General features: G+C 43.1%; 1 protein-coding gene and 1 pseudogene across 1 annotated transcript in view; both read left to right on the top strand.

Moving 5' to 3' along the window:
* The first annotated feature begins 2460 nt into the window (after nucleotides 1–2460).
* Nucleotides 2461–3219, top strand: LOC148117769 (BTB/POZ domain-containing protein KCTD6 pseudogene; annotated as a pseudogene).
* Nucleotides 3220–20324: 17105 nt separating this feature from the next.
* Nucleotides 20325–21006, top strand: part of E2f7 (E2F transcription factor 7) — a 42473-nt gene continuing 41791 nt past the window's right edge. The window contains exon 1 of the mRNA XM_048418413.3: nucleotides 20325–20577. The gene's annotated coding sequence lies outside the window, so the exon portion shown is untranslated. The remainder of the gene's footprint in view (nucleotides 20578–21006) is intronic.

The following is a 21006-nucleotide window of genomic DNA, read 5'->3' as shown; positions in this document are numbered from 1 at the left end:
TGACCTTATTGTGTGGCTCTGAAGACAAGCCTGGGCTTTTATTCATGCCAGGAAAGCACTCTGTCTAGAGAGGTATAGCCTCAGTCTCTACTGTGTGTCTTCCATGTGAATATGACACCTGGAATTTGTGTGTCATCTTGAAATCTAGTGATGAAGGGAATGTTAGGTCTATAAAAAAATCCTAGGTCACTAAAGCCATTGGGTTAGATCTCCATTGCCACCCTAAAGTGAAGTGTGTGTGCATGCATGAGAGAGAGAGAGAGAGAGAGAGAGAGAGAGAGAGAGAGAGAGAGAGAGAGAGAGAGAATGCCTTTGGACCTAGGTCTAAGTCTAGAAATATCCTAGATCTCTGAGCCATTGGGTTAGACCCACATTGCCACCCTGAAATGGAATGTGGGGGGAACTTTAAATTAAAACCAAACCTATATAAAATGGAAAAAATAATGACAAAGGAAGTCACTTATTTTTCCTGAATATAGTGAAAATACCACTTGGCTTTCATTATGTACTATATTTGTACTTTGTTCCTTATCTATGATGTTTATCCAGCTAAGAAAAAACTTGAACTAACTCTAATTGACTAAAAATTTTTACTCAAGAATAGCTATTACTTTTACCAAAACATCATCAGTATTTATCGATACCAAATCTGTCTGGTAGAATTTCCCTCACTGGTGGAAATGTTCTTTATCTCTATTAGCATTTTAGCCACCCACTGTATATGGCTGTTAAACTCTCGAAATGTGGCCAATAAGTAAAGAAAACTCAAGGTTTTAATAATATAATTTAAACTATTCAAATTTCAATTAAAATAACTACATGTGGTTAGTGTCTTTTATGTTAGACAGAGAAGATTCATCCTTTTTCAATCTATTCATATATGGTATTATAATATATTATGTTAAAACATTGTCTAGTCCTAGAACAAAGTCTCCTTGAAAGGCTGGATTTGACTTGCTAATATATTAGCAATGGAATAAGACGGGGAAATCTGCATTCACCAGAATTCTTATTAGAGAAATCACTACATAGTTCAGAAGGTAGGGTACATTTAGTTCTCGGGGCGGTATGAATGACTTTGAGGGAGTGTGAAAATAATAAACATAATGAAATTTGTTCTCCATGATGCAGAAGCACTGAATTTTAAGTATCAAAGGGAAACCCAGAGAAGGAAAATGTGGAGGGGGAGGGGGGTTAGGGAGAGAAGGATGAGAAGAGTAGGAAGAGAAATCCGGGCAGAGAGAGTTTGGAAGAGGACTTTCTTCTAACAAAATTCTGCACATCCTGTAGCACAGTTCTTCTCTTGATCCCGCCATGTTTTCAATAACACCTGCCAAGATTATTAATGTTGGTATCCATTGTGTGGGTGTTTGTCTTAACAGATACTCCACCTCCCTGCCCTTCCAAACCCAAAAGAGGAGTGACATGCGCATTTCTAGACAGACGAACAAGGCGCAAGGGCCTGCTTTTCTACATCCCCTCTCCCTCTCAAAATGACAGGGTTTCCAACGACCAATGAACCTGTGTGAGGACGACATAGCAAACAGCCTGTGCTGACCCGTGATATGATACACCTATTGACAGCGAGGAAAGGTTCTTTGCCACAGTAAGGCAGCAGAAACTGTAAATTGTTCGCACAGCACAACCAGCTTCTGCTAACTGGTCTGAAAATCAGTGACTCATAAAGGAGCACTGCGGTGTCTTAAAAACGTAAATATTGCTGGGCAGTGGTGGCGCACGCCTTTAATCCCTGCACTCAGGAGGCAGAGACAGGTGGATCTCTGTGAGTTTGGGGCCAGCCTGGTCTACAAATCAAGTTCCAGAACAGCCAGGGCTCGAAACCTGTCTAAAAAAAAAAAATTAGCTTTAGATTAAAAAGTGGAAATGAATGGTGAAAGGAACATTGGTGGATCACAATAAAAGAAAATCTTTTTTTTCTGGCCATAACAGAATACCATTAATTGAGCAATATAAATGATAGAAATATATTATCTCACTGTACTTGAGGTTGGGAAGAATACCTGTATCTCCAATGTAAAACTAAGAGTGAACAAAATAATTAGGCACCAAAAAATATGTTCCTGATAACCATTAGGACTATTAGTAACTATTCCACATCTATCTCTTAGTCAACCTTCAAAAGTACAATGCAGTCATGTGACTTGCCTTTCCCATAAGTAGAAATTGGTGAATCAACTCTGCAGCACAGCCTTAAGATCGAATATGAGAATATAATTGTAATTCCAGCCCCTTTATAGGTGGAGGTGGGAGGACTATAAACTTGAGGCTTACTTGAACGGCGTGGATGCCTCCACCTCCAAACAAACCAAAAAGCGTCAGACTATGAGCTCCCATATTTTCTTATTTTTGTAGCAATCACTATGGCTGGTATTTTGAAATCTCGTGTAAGAAGTCACCAGCCAGTGTTCAGTAGTGTATCCAAGAAATGTTTTCTTCCTGGGCTCCTGACGGACTGGTGCTGGAGCAGATGGATAATGGAGACTGGGGCTATATGATGACTGACCCAGTCACGTTGAATGTAGGCGGACACTTGTACACAACGTCCCTTACCACATTGACACGTTACCCGGATTCCATGCTTGGAGCTATGTTTGGGGGGGGGACTTCCCCACAGCCCGAGACCCTCAAGGCAATTACTTCATTGATCGAGATGGACCTCTTTTCCGCTATGTCCTCAACTTCTTACGAACTTTGGAATTGACCCTCTCCCTGGATTTTAAGGAATTTGATCTTCTTCGGAAAGAAGCTGGCTTTTACCAGATTGAACCCTTGATTCAGTGTCTCAATGACCCTAAGCCTTTGTATCCTATGGATACTTTTGAAGAAGTTGTAGAGCTGTCTAGTACTCGGAAGCTTTCTAAATATTCCAATCCTGTGGCCGTCATCATAACCCAGTTAACCATCACCACCAAGGTCCATTCCTTACTAGAAGGCATCTCAAATTATTTCACCAAGTGGAATAAGTACATGATGGACACCAGAGACTGCCAGATTTCCTTCACCTTTGGACCATGCAATTATCACCAGGAAGTTTCTCTCCGGGTCCACCTGATGGAATACATTACAAAGCAAGGTTTCACAATCCGCAATACTCGGGTGCATCACATGAGCGAGCGGGCCAAGGAGAACACGGTAGAGCACAACCGGACTTTCTGTAGACTGGCCCGGAAAACAGATGACTGATTGCCAGTGCTGGGGAGGACTTCCTGTAAGCTCATGTTTGTTTGGGGACATGGAAGAGACTGTTCTTGTTTTCTAAATCATAGTGTACCCCCTTTTTAATATTTGTATTTATTTGAAGGCCTCGAGGACCAGAAGGAAGTTCCGTGTGTGAGCAGTCTTCTTGTTTTGTTCCAAATATGCATGTGCCTGTTCAGAGTCTCCAGAAACCTTTTTTATAAAAAGAGAGCTGAAAATCATTATGATATATAATCCACCCTTAACAGTGCTAAAATGATTTCTGGTAACGTGGTCCCTAACTCAACTGGAAGGCTAAAAATACAGTAATGAAAGATTAAGCAGAGTATTCATGTCTTTGAGGAAAATCAGAATATCATGTAGGGTGACCTCGATTCCAGACCAATAGGCAGTAGTGTATTAAAGGAAGACTGGCCAATCATCTGCTGATCCTTGTAAGGACTGTTTCTTTCTATGCATATAAATCAAGCAACCAAATATCTGTAGCCATTGAAATGTCTGACTAGAAATATTTATATTGGATTCTCAATACAAAATGTCCCTGTGGTAGAAACCTTATGCCTGGTACAGTTTCATTCCCAAGTGTACTGTCTACCAGGAAAGAAAAATCTAATAAAAAATGGAGTATGAACATAAAAAAAAGAAAGAAATGTTTTCACCATTTTAAATAAAATGCAGGATTTCACCACAATGAATCCATGTCTGCTCTGAAGATGCAATGTGATTGGATTTTCTGTATCAACCAAGTAAGGGAGTGAGTTCTGCACTGAACATTGCAGGGCCAGATAAAGTCAGTCTGCGAGGCTGACATGAACAGGACCATATGCAAATGTTGTCAACAGGAGCCTAACTCCTGAAGCCAGCAGTTGGCATAGTATACTGTAGGCTTTGTTGTCCTGGTGCCGTAGCATTGGGGTCAGGAGTGGCAATGGAAAGAGAGAGAAGGGGCAGGGACAGAGACAGAGCTAGGGAGAGACACACAATTACTAGATAAATAAGCAGTAGGCAAACACATAAGTGGTATAACAAATCACTGAGAAGGTCATAAATCTTTGGAACCTGAAAACCTAGTGGGGTTTTCCAAATGTCACTTGAGTCTGTATAAATTATTTGTCATGTCTTAGCTCGTGCTGCATTTCATATAGATTTCGAAATGTATTGGCAAAAATGAATAAGTTTTTCTTCATAATATGCATCAAATGAGAGCTAATGATAAAACCAAAGGGAATTCTATTAAGGCCACTCCCCGAGAAACTATCACAAAAAATATCTCGGCCTGTAACTCACTTCCAGTTTAGCTTAGCCCAAGATAAAACTCAATGAGTCCAAAGAAAGGATGGCCTGCTAACCACCCTCCAGACAATTCTCGCCTGTGGTACTTTTCATACCTGACCTTTCCATAGGTTCTAGGTAGCATGGATTTCTAGGTTACAACTTTTAGGTTTCTGTAGCCTGATAAGAAACTAGAATACAGGAACTTTACTACAGTCAATGTCATGTTTAATTAGTCTGCATGCCATTAATATTTTTCATGCAAGTTTAAACACATAAATAAATGTGTATCTGAAGAGAAGACCATCTCAGGACCACACCAAGGTACTTTTTAAAATAACCACTGAGGGAAGAGCCAGCCTTTTCCAGAACAAACACAAAGCAACAAGAGGCAGAATAATGGGGTAGAAAGATCTGATGCATAGCCAGAAGAGTGTATGGATCCAGGGAATGGAAAGAAAGACAGTATGCAGTTTCACCCGGAAAACAATCATTTCAATGAGCATTGACAGATGGGAATGGTTTTGATAAACAGGGATAGGAGAAAATTTCATGAGTGTGTCTTGCACAAAATTGGTATTCTTTAAAGAAAGGACTAGAGTTAAGGGACAAACCAGAGAGCTTGGGTGGAAAGATGACCCAAACTCTCACCCAGACACCAGATATGAGGAAGTTCGAGCTAAATCCAGAACGATGTAGAACATAGTTCTGAGAAGCAAAGGGCTTTACACGTTGCAGCTCGAGCCAGAATCCCAGTTGAATTCATCCTCAAGATGACCCCAGATAAAGCCAAATGAGGTAGAGAGAGATTGTAGCTTCACCCAGCTCAAATTCAAACCACATGGAGAAAAATAGACAACTGAGGGTTGAAGCTATAAAGCTTGGGTGTGGTTGGCCATCTTGGATATCTGCTCAAATCTGGACCAGCTTGCCAAACCTCGTGCTACACTTCACCTAGCATGAGTGATGTGGCAGTCTGTATTCTGAATCTGACCATCTTTTGTAAAAGAACCATGGCCTTTCTCTTCTCCAGGAAGCAAGCCCATAAAAACATGAGTCTTGAAGAAAATGTGAGTCCGCAACAGTGTTAATTGCATCATGCCTAGTAGCATTTGCCTTGTGTGTGCCTCCCTTCAATTTCATTTCATAAAATATTGCCGTTTATCATGACTGCTGCAATGCTTTGTCTGTCTAGATTGTCTAAGCCTACAACTCTATGTGTCTCCTATTGAGATGCTCAGGAAGATGAACATTCACATGAGCGACAGGCTGGTTTCTTCGGGGGTTCTAAAGTCCAGAACACGCACCATAAAATCCCCCTGCTTCTGTTTCCCAGTGATACCCAGATGAAAAGCTGATTTTGCAAAAGATCTGCAAGTGTATAGAATGCAATTCAGATGTATCCCAGGAGTCTTGTTGGACTAGCTTGCCTCTTGATTCAATTTCCATGGACGGCAGGAACACACATACCCAGAATGCTGTGTTTCTTCCATTTCTTTCTGGATGAGTGGTCTTTTCTTTCACAGTTCAATAATTTGAGCTTTAACAAGCACTAATTTTCCTTCCAAAAACTGAACTTACTGTTGCTTCAGTTGGTTCTCACAGTCTATTATGTGAACGGCTACGTTGGGGGGCTACATTTCAGAACAGTATTTATGTGTCTATCTCCCTGCAGGGAGCATGCGCTCAAATAGAGGCATATACTTCATTCTTAGTTCTCTTTCTCCTCAAAGCCCAGTGTTAGTGCACAGCAGACACCAATTTCTGAAAACCTCGTGCAGACTCGAAAATACGTCTGAAAACTAAAAATGTTACCTGATTGACAAAACGTAAACAAATCTAAATGGAAGAAAGTATCTCGTGATTAATGTTGGCAAGGTCCCTTAAGAAAGAAATATAACTAGTTATAATTTATAACTAATTATAAATTAATTACAAAGGCAATGGTAGGAAACAAAATAAAAAATAAGCATTACAGCTCAAAAATGGTAAGAATCTATGAAAACTGATATATATGAAAAATAACTAGAAAATAATTAACGGTACAATCATAGATACTAACTAAAGGCTGGGTGTGGCCATGCATGCTTTTAATGCCAGTGTTCCTGGAGGCAGAGGCAGGAGGATCTCCAAGTTCAAGGTCAGTGTGGTCTATGGAGTAAGTCCCAGTACAGTCAGGACGTCCCAGAGAAACCCTGTCTCAAAAAAATGGTTACTAGATTGTTACCATTCCCTCCCCCCAAAAAATTGTTATTAGCTTGTACTGTTTTCTCTTCTTTCCAAAACATGAATTATGGTTTATAAGTTGACTCTAAATACAGTTGTTGGTGTATAACCTAAAACCACATGGAGAGTCCATCTTCATCACTAGTCTTAGAGGAAGACATTAAAGAGGAAGACAATAAAATAGATAAGAGCTGACTCACCAAGGATTTACACTTATCCATGTGGCCACAAAAGAAATGGAGAAAAGGCAACTTTTTAAAAAAAATGCCAGTGAAATCATCCTGACAGTTTAGAACCCGCTGCAGTCACTGAGACAGAAACACATCCACCAAAGAGCCACACCCGAGAGAAAAGAGCTGGGAACCTATCCACGGTCTGCTCCTTCCCACTGGTTCATCTTACACTTTCTGGAATTCGAGTCAATGAAATAGCACAAAACACACTTTTTTGGGTGGGGCTGCTTTGTTGCACTAAGTATTTTTGACATTCTAGCCACCTTGCTGTGTCCCGGATCTCTTTCCGCCTGAGGAGTAGCTAACTGTATTCCTATGCTACCATTTCCTCTTCTATCCACATGTTGACAGACATCTGGGTGACTTCCAACCCGGCACCATCATAAATAATATTGCTATGAATTGCATAAATGTGTATGGACGTGTCCTTCATTATCTCAGGCAAATACTTCGGTGTGGAATTCCTAAGTAACAAAATCACATGCTTAACTTTAAAAATGGCAGAACTGTGTTTGGGTTTGTTTTCTAAGTGTGTGTGTGCTGTTTTGCTCTCCCTCTGGCCGTGTGTGAGCTATGTGGCCATATGCAGGCAAGACCTGCCTGTCTTTGTCAAGGTTTGATTGTTCTGTTTTCGTTTCGTAAGATGTTCTGGTGATTGGCTAATGGCTCGACACTGTAGCTTCGCTTCACATTTCCCTGACAGTTAATAATCTTGAGCTAATGATGACTAGCGACAAAGATATTGAGCTCCTCTTTATGTGTTTATTAACCATTTGCACATCTCTTTGGAAATTGTCTTGTTTGAGTCCTTTGCTCATGTATTATTGATTTGTTTGGCTTCTGCTTCTGAATGGAAAGGGCTCATCGTGTATTCTGGAAAGCGCATTTTCTTTATATGTGTGTTGAGAGTAGCATCCTCCATGATGTAAAATGTCCTTTGAACAAATGCTGCAATTTTGATGGGCTACGCCATTACGATTTTTTTCTGGTTTGGTCTTCTTCGTTCCAGAATTTTCATGTTTTCGTATCTTGATCTATGATGCATTTGAAAATATTATTTTGCATATGCTCTAATATTGTTTTTAAGTGTGTGTGCTTAGTAATAAAATGAAAGAGTAGTACTTATATTACACCATACACCATGTTCAGCCATTCTAGTGGTATCTGTTGAGACTAGTACCCTGTGATCAATCCATTTACCAAAAATAAAGTGACTTAAGTGTGTAGAAATAGAAGTGTGTGTGTGTGTGTGTGTGTTCATTTTAGAAACTCATTACCTTAACTTCAGAAGCATCGTAACATCTTGAAACTACATAGTTTGTGTTCTCTAACTCGGTTGCAAAATAATATTTGCTATTCTTGGACCTATGCAGTTCCCTATAAATTGCACAATACAGTTCCAACAGCTACAAATGTAAGATCGCGGAAACGCTGGTTAAGGCTGTGTTGAATCATAGAACAGTTCAGAGAACTTAAAGTTTTCGGGACTTCCAGGTGAGGCGGCGGATATGAGGAGGCATGCTTCCTGGTGAGCCCACGAAGGAGGAAGCCGGAGCCAGAAAAATATAAACTTTCTCCCAAGAGAGAACTAGAGGAAGCGCTTCAGGCGTGCACGAAGGAAGCCAAGGGAGACTCGAAGGAGAAGGCGTTTAGATTCATTACACACCGATGAAGTACACTAAGCCAAACCTGGGCCAGCCGAGCATCTTCTGGCTGCGGGAAGGGAGCCAAAAGGTACGAGAGTAAAAGGTCAGCCGTTCTAACCTCAAGGCAAACCCACAGCCCTCCCCGGAGCTCAAATTCAGTGCCGGTGATAGTGAGACAGTGCTACCTGGCCGATGTTGGGAAGGGGTGGAAATGCTGTTTTGTCACCACCTATGACTCAGAGGGAAGCCCTCAGGTGCCATTTCCAGAAAGAATCAGGTGTTGAAATGGAAGTCACCCTTGGGGCCTGAAATCGGGCATTCACCGACCCAGGGGACTCAGCTTGCCCTGACACAGCGACTGGGAGAGGAAAACTCAAGAGTCAGTTGTGGAGAGCAAAGAGCGGGAGGATCCGTGTGCTACATAAAGGAGGACAGTGAGGGATGGAGAGATGGCTCAGCGGTTAAGAGCACTGGCTGTTCTTCCAGCACCCACACGATAGCTCTCAACTGCCTGTACCTCTGTCAGCTCTGTCAGAAGGGATCTGACACCATCACACAGACATACAAATGCAGTCACAAATGCACATAAAATAAAAAGAGGATTTTGAGCAGCTGAGTGGAGATTGCCCTACCCTTTTCACTGCTTAGTCATCTCTCCAGCCTCCAGGTGATCTCACAAGTCCAAAGAAAACCAGGTCCTTTATACCAATCTCAATGCGACAATTGCCTCCCACCGGCTAAAGAATGCAAAGCCGAGTGTGGCCAGCAGAGGCCACTGGTGTGCAGATGAGGAGAGGGCCTCTCCGCCGGGCATCTGCTTCTTAGGCATACAGAGCCAGGAACGGCATAAACCACAGGAAAGACTAGAGTCCACGGGGTCAAGTGACCGCAGGATCTAACTGTCAAAGGCCCAGAAAGACTCTGCTCCGATACCTACTTTTTTTTTCCGTCATCTTTTCTTCATCGCGTTCTTACTGCACTTCTGAAGCGCTTCCTCCAGTTCTCTCGAGAGAGAAAGTTTATCTTTTCTGGCTCTGGCTTCCTCCTTGGCTTCCTCCTTCGTGGGCTCACCAGGAAGCATGCCTCCTCGAGTCGGCCAGCTCACCTGGAGCTCCTGAAAACTTTAAGTTCTCCGAATTGTCCCATTGATTCAACACAGCCTTAACCAGCGTTTCTGCGATCTTACATACTCTTTTTATTCATTTTTTCCTTTTTTTTCCCTTGTCATCGTTTTTCCCTTTTGTTGTTATTGCTTTCTAACTATATATCTAGAAGGATTTTGACTTTATTGCATTTTTAAATATTTTGTTTTCATTTGTAATTCCTTTTCATACATTCGTCTACTTTTCCTTTGCACATTTTACCACACTGAAGCAACATCTTTCTCTTCTTTGATTTCTTATTTCCTTTCTTTCCCCATGCACTTTATTCCCCTCACACTCTACTTCTGGTAGCATTTCGAATTTACTGTGTGTGTGCGTGTGTGCATGCATGCATATGTGCGTGTTGTCTGTGTGTGTATGTGGAGAGAGAGGCACACACACACACACAGGTGGAAGGTAGGTACATTTATGCATACATGTAAAAACATCCAGAGAATGAAGTCATGTGTCCCCTCTGATCACTGTTCACCTTCTATAGGGAGGCAGTTCCCCTCACTTGGAGTAGCAGTTCACTGATTCAAATATTCTAGCCACTCAGCTTGCTCTGAGATCCACTGCCTCTGCCTCCGGAGTGCTGGATTGAAAACTGGCTGCCATGCCCACCTGGCATTTATGTAGGTTCTGAGTGGTTAAATAAAGAAACTGCCTTGGCTTTTTAATAAGGCAGGATTTAGATAGGTGGAGTAGACTGAACAGAATGCTGGGAGAAAGAAAGCAGAGTCAGGCAGACGCCATGACTCTCCTCTTTGAGACGGACTCTGGTTAGACTCATGCCGGTAAGCCACAGTCAAGTGGCGATACACATTAATGGAGATGGGTTAAACGAATACGTAAGAGTTAGCCAATAAGAGGCTAGAGATAATGGGCCAGGCAGTGTTTAAATGAATACAGTTTCCGTGTAATTATTTTGGGAAAACTAGCCAGGCAGTCGGGCGAGATGAAAAGCAGCCCGCTCCCTTTTTACTACACTGAGGATCCAAACTCCAGTCCTGACACTTGTGCAGCAAGCACTGTGTCTGCTGCGCGACCTTCACACGCTTCCTTGATTTTTAAAGGGAGTTTTATTCTGTATTCCCCCCTTCTAGCCATCTTATCTTTGGCTTTGAGCTTTTTCATTATTGGAAATTTTATGTTTTCTTTTTGTTTTCCTTGCCCTCTTGCCCTCTTTTCTTTCTCTCAAGAGTCCCTGTTCCTCTTCCCTTTGATCCTTCCATTTTAACACTTTCTCCTCTTCCTCCTCTTTCCTTATCTACTTCCCTTACCACATTCATTTCCTGTTCCCACACTTGACAGAATCAATTGTTAAGACAAAAGCATATTCCAGAGTAAGTTGGTCAATTTAACTTTTTAAGGTCATTGCTGGCATATTAGAGAGTTGTAACTACTTTTAATGTATTTCTATCTCTTGCCTACAAGAGACAGAATCTTGTCACTGCTCTAGCATGAGTTTTGCTATTGCAGAATGAGATGTAGGCTTGCACCTTCACAAGTGGCTGTTCAAAAGGAGATCTTCCTAAAACCCTAAAGAGCTATTGAAACTGACATATACACAAGACACAAAACAGAAATGCAAAAAAATTAATATGGAAAGTGAAACTCTCATAAGATTGGAACATGCCGAAGCAAGTGGATGTCAGGTGACAATCTCCTAAGTCTTCTGGTCAAAACAACCAGTAATCTGAAAGAAAATGCAAATAATCAGGTGAATTCAGCCCAGGGCCTAGAGAAAAATGGCAACAACATAGCGGTCAAAGCCAACACAATGTATGAGAAAATCAGCAATACAGATGAAAAAGAAAAAAACATGGAGAGAAATTCAGCAAGGAAATTGAGATGAGGAGTGGAAACAAAATTTTTTAAAACACAGATAAATAGCACAGTGGAAATTATCATCAATAGATTTGACAATCAGAAATAAGACGACCAGAAGAAAGGTGATCAGAAGAAAGACAGTCAGATATGGAGGACAAGGCTGAGGGAAAGTTGAGAAAGTTGCATCAGAGTATCAACAGGAAGACAAAAGAAAAGCAAATGCAATCAAGTGCCAAGGAGCTCTGTGACCCGATCAAGAAAGTGAACCTAAGACTCTACAGAAAGGAAGAATCAGTGGAAGAAATACTAGACCCATAGGGGACATAGTGGGTGATTGACATTTTTGCAGAAAAAGAGGCAACTCTACAGAAAGAAAGAGAAAGTCAGACATGAGAGACATTCAGAACCCAAACCCACATGAGCAAAGAACCACTCGGTGGCATAATACTATAAAGATGTCAAAAATACAAAGTAAGGAAGTTTTAAAAGCTACAAGTGGAGGAAAAAAACCTAAGTTACTTTAAAAGGCGAGGAGCATCAAAATACTATCAAATCTCTCATCAGCACCCTCCAATCCAGGAAGCATAAATTATGATGCATATTCAAGCCCTGAAAATAAGTAACAGCCAGCTGAGAGTTCCATTCCCAGCAAAGCTATCTTTTAAAACTGACCAAGAAACAGGACCTTTCAAGATGAACATAAACAAAGACAGTTTATGAGTCCTGCCCCACCACCCCAGCAGGGCAAAAGATGCTTAAGGGAATATTATACATAGAAGAGGAACAAAGGGATCCTCAATCATGAGGGCACAAGAAAGTTTCCCTTTTGCTAGAGGAATGCCTGAACAAAGAGGAAGTAGGAAGGAATCCATTTTGTCCAGCATAGTCTGTCTACAGAGTCTTCATACTAGTAGGGAAGAAAACAGACAACACACAATTCAACCAACAGAAAAATAATGAAGCTATAGGAATTAGTAAGTGCCTCTTAAAATTAACTTACATGTAAAAAGTCTTAACTCGCCAATAAAGAGACACAAACTGTCTGACCAGATTTAAAAAAAAAAAAAAACTAAACCCAACCTTCGATTGTCAGACACATACCTCAGTGGTAAAGACTCCCACAGACTGAGTCAAGAGAAAGAAAACATTTTAATAAAAAAAAAAAACCAGAAACTGAAAACAAAGTGGTGGACACTATTATGATGTCTGATAAAGATGATTTCAAACCAAAAATAGTCAAAAGATATAAGGCGTATCCCATAAGGATATATTAATGAAAGCAGTTCACCAAGAAGGTATGAGAGCTGTAGATATGTGTCAAATGTTGGGCTTCCTTGTGAAACAAACACTGGCATGTGTAAAAGGTTCAATAGGACTTGATACAATGATAATGGGGGATTTCAGTGTCTCATTCTCATCTCTAGAGAGGTCAAGGATGCTAATATCCAGCAGAGGAAGCTCAGAGCTAAACTACACCATTGCCAAATGGGCTAAGCAGGTGTCTGCGGAACAGTCCGCCCCACCGGAGAACACACATTCTTCTCAGCAGCCCATGGGTCCCTTTCTAAAACAAACCGCATTCTAGAGTCAGTCTTAACAAATCCAGATGAACATAAATTAATTACCTCTTATATCAATCATATCAGAGCAGAATGCAATAAAACCAAAAGTCAATAGAAAAATAAACAACCTACAGGAAAATACACATGGAGGGTGAACAATATGTTCTTGAACCATCAGTCGATCATTGAAGAAATCAAGGAGAAAATTAAAATTTTTCTAGAGACAAATGAAAATTAAAGAATGAATTTCCAGGACCTTCAAGATACAGTATTACAGGAATTTTTATATTATGTTGACATAAAAAAAAATCAAATAAATGACCCAAGGATGCACCTTGAGGTCCTAACAGCAATCCAAAACCAAAGGACCAGGTCTTGGAGTTGGTCCTGGATATGGTACCTGGATAGATATCCGTGTAGCCTTCTTTAAACAAGGAGCCTGTTGGACAGAGTGCAGTCTGTGACAGAAGTATCTAGCTGCCCCCAAGAGTTCCTGCTCTTTTCCATAATACCGTGGCAGCAATTACTGTTCACCTTGAGTCCATTGTGGCATGAAGTTGTTTCCTCTCTCAAGAGTGCGAGATGAGCAAGAGACGATTCCCCTACTGTCTTGTCTATGTCCTATAAGCTGACATAGAAGGCTTGAAGCTGCACCTAAGGACACTACCGTGGAAGGAGCTGGGTATGAGAGTCGCTAAGGCACCTGCCGTCCAGGAACAGTTAGCAAACAGGAGTGAGAAATGAATGACCCTTGCTAAGCCACTGAAGTTCAGAGGTTCATTTGGTATCGATATTAATGTATTCCTGAAAGCTGTGACGGAGACAGCTACACAACTCTCTGTACAAAAAGCCTCCTATCAGAGGGAGCAACTGTTGTGTGTCCCGTGGGCAGAATAAGAAGAGTCGCACAGATGAGCAAGGATCAAGCGTGACTGAAATGCAATCAACATGGAGAGGAACTGAAGGAGAGATGATCAAAGCAGGAGACTAGAAGCCAGACCTCTGAGCTCTTATAACGCGCCATAAGAACATTCTCCCTGACCTTGCATCAGGTGAGGTGGACAGTTTCTGGAATGTCTGGAGCAGGAGACGTGGTGTAACATTTTCATTGGCTCACTCTACCTGTTATTCAGGAACGAGTCACAGAGAGACTCCAAGTAGGAAGGTCTCCTCTGAGACTATAAAGCAATCCAGGGAGTGTGGTGCCAGGGACTAAGAATCAGGTGGGACGGTGGAGGGCATAAACTGTATTTGGATCCTGGGCATGACTCCGTGGTAGTGCCAAAGGCTTCTTGTCTAAAACCCAAACACCAGCGGTACTTATTTTTATACGCCTGGCTGGCTTAAAGCAGACAACTGTGTACATTACAAGCAGAAATTGGCTCCCAGCAGCTCGTAAAGTGCAGGGTGTCCTCTGTGGTGAAAATACATGATAGTACTATTATTATTTCATTATGAGTGTTAATAATTAATGTGTAGAGAGTAAATGAGACCAGCGGAAGCTCTTACGAATGTGCATTGAATTGCCCAGCCTATAAATATGTTTCATTGAGATTTAATGTTCTTTTTAGACAGCAAGATTGCCAGTGGCTTGGAAGACAGGACTTAGGGTGGGGGTGTCAAAATGACACCTATGATTACCCTTGCCCACTTTCTGGAAAAACAAGAATTGGGCTGCCTGTATTAGTTAGGGGTCTCCCATACAAAGAAAGAATAGGATATGTGTATTGAAATACTCTAGTCTGAAGGAACTGGCCAACAATTCAGAATGGGAGCAGCTGGTAGGTGGAAAATTCCAGAAACAGCCGCAGTTTAAGTCCACAGGCAGTATACCTTAAACCAAGAAGAGCAGATGTGGCGTGTGTCTGAAGCCTGTATGCGGACAGAACCACACCTTCCTCATGGGAAGATGTCGCCCTTTAGTTCCGTCTGAGTCTTCAACTCCTTAAATGAGGCCCATCTGCATTATGGAAGCCACTCTGCTTTACTTTCTAGCCAATTTCCATGAGAAAGAAGCACCTTCCACAGAAACCACCATTATAAAGTTTAATTAACTATCTGGGCATTGAGGTGCAGCCAAGGTGATAAACAATTAGCTCTCAGACTGCCACTTTGAGGTAGAACACCACAGTGCCCTATCTGCAGCCATTCGGTGAACTCTGCCTCTCAGCAACCACATGACGTTTTTCTTCTCTTAAAGTCTAGTTGAATATTAAGAATCAACAGCAACAACAAAATCATTGGGGACAGCTCGATGGCTTTGCATCCCAAGCTTGGTGACTGGAATCTCATTCTAGAACTCAGGTAATGGTGAAAGGAGAAAACTGACTCCACAAAGTGTGTGTGTGTGTGTGTGTGTGTGTGTGTGTGTGTGCGCGCGCGCGCACGCACACACACACACACACAAGCATACATGTACAATAATATTTTTAAAGCCATTGGACAATAAAAACCCTGTAGTGACATTTCTTTTGTATTTTAATAAATAAAGCTTGCCTGAAGATCAGAGAGTAAAACAGCCCCACTGGTCAGCCTTACAGACCAGGCACCTTTAATCCCAGTAACCACACTAGTTTGCCATAGAAACAGGATGGTGCACGTCTTTAATCCCAGCATTAGAGAGGAATATAAGATAGGAGGAGACAGCTCACAGACACGGTCTCATTCTGAGATTCCTGGAGGCAGGATGGCCATTTCAGACTGAGGTAGAGGTAAGAGTCAGTGGCTGGCTGTTATGCTTTTCTGACCTTCAGGTTGATCCCCAATTTCTGTCTCTGGGATTTTATTAATTGTGCTCCAGAGCCCAATAGTTTTTACTATTGTAAAATATTTAATTCATCTCTTGCTCTTGTTTTGTAAGGTTTAGTATTTCAGACTGAGGTAGAGGTAAATAAGAGTCAGTGGCTGGCTGTTATGCTTTTCTGAACTTCAGGTTGATCCCCAATTTCTGTCTCTGGGATTTTATTAATTGTGCTCCAGAGCCCAATAGTTTTTACTATTGTAAAATATTTAATTCATCTCTTGCTCTTGTTTTGTAAGGTTTAGTCCCATGGCTGTTGTGATACCTCACACTGTCTCTTTTTCTTTATTCTCAGTTGTGTAGCTGGTGCACTACAATGCTTCTCTCCTTTAAAAGAGGCACTGGAAAAATGACAAGATGTTCATGTAACTCTGTTGTTCTTAAGCTAGTCATTTTCGTTGATTTATATTGGTTCTGACTACGGTCTAATCCCCAAAATATTTAATTATTTAAAAAGATCAAACAATTACAGCAAGTTTGAGAAAAGAACAAAAGCAGTTTACCCTCAGGGACATGCCTGTATTATGTCATTGTAATTGCAAATATCAATAAAATATTTAATAGCTACAAGGAAAGTAACCAGTAAACTGGAAAAACAAATTCCTAGAGTAAATGTCAGGATGCCTAAGAAAATAGTGAGGTGATCTCATGGGAATGCTCGCCAGCGAGAAATCCTGATATTGAGAATCAGAAGAAAATCCTACTTGGATCAAAAGAGTAGACGGAATTTAACTGCACCAACTAAGAAAAAGTTGAGTAAATAGACCTAGGTCTAAATCAAGACAAAAACTACTAAATGCTAAGAGATGTGTAATGGCCATCAGCCTGACTACATCTGGAATGAACTACAATCCAGAAATGGAGGGCTCACCTGTGAGAGATTATTGTTGCTTGGTTTGGAGTAGGAGGATCCACTTCTAGAAGACACCAGCCTTTGGTCGGGATCTGAGGTAGGAAGATATCCCTTTAATCTGGGCCACGCCTCCTGGAAGCCCATATAAGGACGTGGAATAAGGAAGCTTTTGTTCTTGGCCTGCTTGTTCTCGCCTTGCTAGCAAATCCACAGAGACTACTGCTGTGGGATTCCAATGTCTACTGGAGACCAAATGAAACATCAGCCCTGTGGACTGGGCAAAGGAAACATCAGCTTGGACTTTCCGTTCATAGCCCACCACTGCTGGGCTCGTTAGACCAGAGTACGTACGTGGTTATCCTACCAGTCCTGCGACTCTCCAGAACCCTGACTAATACGAGACATTGGCCTGATGTGTCTTGTCTTTACTGGACATACGAGGAGAGGAAGAGATCCCGCACAAGCTCCAATCTCTGGACTTCGGCACCTTGCAGAACTAGTAACAGGGTACATCCTCAAAACAGACAAGATCCAAATCCGGTTTCACTTGATGCAGAGAACAGTGGCATCGAAGAGCATCTCTCACCTTCAATTTGAGGATTTCGGCAAGAGAGAGCTGTATTATAAGGAGGCTCCTGGTTTCTTGCATCACCAGTGAGGGCAGAAAGAAACCAACACTTGGCCTGGGAAGATTTAGGTGTCCTGAGCAGTTAAAAGGCTTCTTAGGAATATGTGTGACAGGAGACTAACAAAATTCACTCAGAGAGGGTCAGCAAAATTCAGTGATCTAAGGCACCTGCCACCAAGCCTGATGACCTGAATCCAGTCCCTAGAAGTCACACTGTGGAAGGCGAGATCCAATTCTTACAAATTGTCTCTAATCTCTACATGTGCTACGTGGTACACACATGCACACACATATACCCACACAATAAATAAATACCTGTACAAAAAGTTTGAAGATTTCTTTCAGAAGAAAAGCTGTCATGAAATAAGTTTAGAAATAACGTTGTAGGCACTTCTTGACTTTTGATGGCTTGGCTTGCAATTTGAGACTTTACAATGGTATAAAAGCGATACATATTCAATGGGATTGATATTTTGAACCTTTATATTCCCTGGGCTGGTGCTGTGTAGTCTGAGTCTACCTTGCCATGTAGAGTGGCTCACTGCATCATCACAGCTCCCAGTCAGTAAATAAATGATACTTTCCAATGTACTCTGGCCAGTCATTTTTGAGTCCAGGCCTTTAATACATTATATCAGATAGCGAAGGTGTTTTTCCCCTGTAGGTTTGTATTAGATGTGTTTGCCAAACTTTAAGCTCAAGTAAGTGTTCTGAGCATGTTAAAGGTAAGTTAGCATAAGCTAAGATTTTACACGAGATAGTAAAGGCATCTTCACTTGCAATTCTTTCATCGTGTAACCCCAATACAAGTTGTGATGGTTTCAATGAGAATGGCAACCATAGACTCATATGGTTGAATGCTTGGCCCCAAGTTCATATTACTGTTTCGAAAAAATAAGTAGGTGTGGCCTTGTTGGGGGAGATGTGCCATTTGTTAGCGCTCATGATCTCTCTCTGTCTCTCTCATGTTTGTGCATGCATGTGTGCGTGCATGCATGCATGTGTGCGTGCGTGCGTGCGTGTGTGTGTGTGTGTGTGATTGGGAGAGGGAGATGGACGTATAAACGCCAGTGTGAAAACCTGACATAGACATTGGATGTCTTTTTTCAATATCTCTCTTCATTTTATTTACTTACTCATTAATCTATTCTTTTCATACAGAGACTGAAGTTCATCAACTAGGTAGCTTGACTGGGCAATGAGCATGTGGACTCAGCGGGTCTCCGCAGCCTAGGTTACAGAACACTCCACCCCCAGCTTTTTAAATGGGCACCAGGAATCCTGACTCTGTACGCCTGCTTGTTCAGCAAGCACGAGGGGATTAAGCCTTTTTCCCAACCCCCACCTTGTTTTGGACACAGGGTCTTTCCTTTATCTGAAGCTCACTGATTAGACTAGACTGGCTAGCCCACAAGCCCCAGGGATCAGTTCCTATCTGCCTGATGCTGGGATTTTACAAACGGGCGCCACCACACCCAGCTTGGTAATATCTGTACCAGGAATCAAAGGCAGACTCTTTCTGCATGGCAAGCATTTATTGCCTGGACCGTCCCTCTAGTCTTCAAAGTGTTATTTGCCAGAGAAATATTTTTTGCTACTGTTTATTTGTCCGTGCTGATTGTTTTGCATGCTTTCTGGTCTTGTCGAAGATATGGCCCGGTGGCCAGTTTTAGGCTGTATTGACCAGCAGCCTGGAGCAAAAATATGCAGGACTTGACTGAACGTTTTGAATTCTGCTGATGGTTCACTGTACATATTGGAGAGCAAAGGCTAAGAAAGGATAATGAGAATGATATCTTCACAGTAAAATTACTGGGGGTGAGGGGTTGGTAGGCATGCGTTAAAGAAGGCCATTCTAACTCCCAGTTGAGGGTACCCTACAAAATACCAGTACTGGTGGAAAACGCGGAGATTATTACAAGAAACTGTCATGCTTAGGACACATGAACAAAAACGATGTCCTCGAACAGGAAAACAAGCATTAGGTAAAATGAAAACCTGAATAAATTGTGACTCTAAGAAACGCCCTGTATTTATGCAAATGGTAGAAACTGGGTACTAGACTGTGAACTCTTTAAAGTATCGTTTCCATTTTTCTGCAAATCCAAAACGGCTGTAAACATGAGTTTCTCAAGGGGGCCTGAAACAGCCATCTTACCTTATGCTCATACTTAAAATAAGAAATCAAGGAAGGGAATATCTCATACAAATCGGCAGTAGTCCGGGGGTATCCTTGACTGCTTGCCCGAAAGCTTAAGAAAAACTAATTAAGAACACCTCCTCGACCATTCATAATGCTCTAAAAAGGAACATCATGAAATCCTTCCAAAAAAAATTTTTAAAAAAAGCCTTTTGGTGTGGCTTCCAGTCTTGTTCCCAGGGCTAACGGGCGTGCCATCTGCTCCCAGCCCAGGTGGTAACCAGGGTTCACGTGTCACCCGGCACCGGGTGCTAGGGAGCCGCCCTGGCAGGTCCAGGCAACTCCGCTGCCCGCAGGTCGCTGGGGGGCAGGGCGGCAGGATCAGCATCCAGCGCCCGCGGCTCGTTTCCCCGGCTCCATCTGCTCCTCGGGGACCGGCGCGGGTCCGGGGGTCGCACAACAAAAAGGCACCCGGCGGAGAGCGCGCCGGCCCGCCCCGCCCCGCCCCGGCTTCCCGCGTCCGCGCCCGCGTCCCCGCGGGAATCGCTCCCGCGTCACCGCCTCCAGGTACCCGGAAGGGGGAGGGGGCGAGGCGACAACAATCCGGCGGGCGGGCGGGCGGGCGGGCGGAGGGGAAAGGCGCGGCGCCGAGCGCCAAGACAGCGAGGGGCGGGGCCCCGGGCCGTGCCGCCGCGCCATTGGTCGGCCCCGCCCCTGCGGCCGCCGCTCATTGGTGAACGCTCAAATTCAGTCTCAAGGCGCCAGAGGAGGTGTTTTAGCGGGGACCGCGGTCCCGGGCTGGAGCTTGGCTAAGGCGGGTAGGATAACGCTGCTGCCGGACGGACGGACGGACGCCGCTAGCTGGCTGGCTGGGCTGGCTGGCTGGAGTCGGGGATCTGCGAGCCTGGCCCGGCTCTGTCCATGTCGCCAGCCGGCCTCTGAGATCTCCACGCACGCCCTGCCCGCGCACGCGTGTGGCTGCGGGTGTCCCCGGAGACGGAAAGCCTCCATCGCACAGCGGCAGTAAGGAAGCGTGGGGCCCCTGCGGATGGGGAGGCGGGAATGGGGAGAAGGGCTACCCGACGGGGCTTGCCATCCCACTGGCCCGGAATCCGAGTGGCCCGGTGGTGGTGCTGACTGCAGCCCTGGGTTAAGGAGACTGGTCGTTCCCCACGATTTAGATTTAGGGGGTTCCATGGGAAGAGTTCAACTTGGGGTGTGCTTAGATGCCTGCCTGGGGAGGGGCTTGCGTGCATCCCAGACGGGTTGGACTCGAGATCGGGTTTCAGTCTACCCCCTAGTTCAACCCACTCAAAGTTGAATTCCTCCCAGTTCTTTGCGCCAAAATTAACTGACCTGGGAGACCCTCTAACGTTCTGACATTTGCCCAACACCCTCCTTAATTTGGTAACTCTTTTGCCTGTTGATTTTTATAAAGAATTACTGGTTTGA

This window comes from Myodes glareolus, chromosome 26, assembly GCF_982192425.1.
Source record: "Myodes glareolus chromosome 26, mMyoGla1.1, whole genome shotgun sequence".
Classification (NCBI taxonomy): Eukaryota; Metazoa; Chordata; class Mammalia; order Rodentia; family Cricetidae; genus Myodes; species Myodes glareolus.
This window is presented reverse-complemented; position numbering and strand designations above follow the sequence as displayed.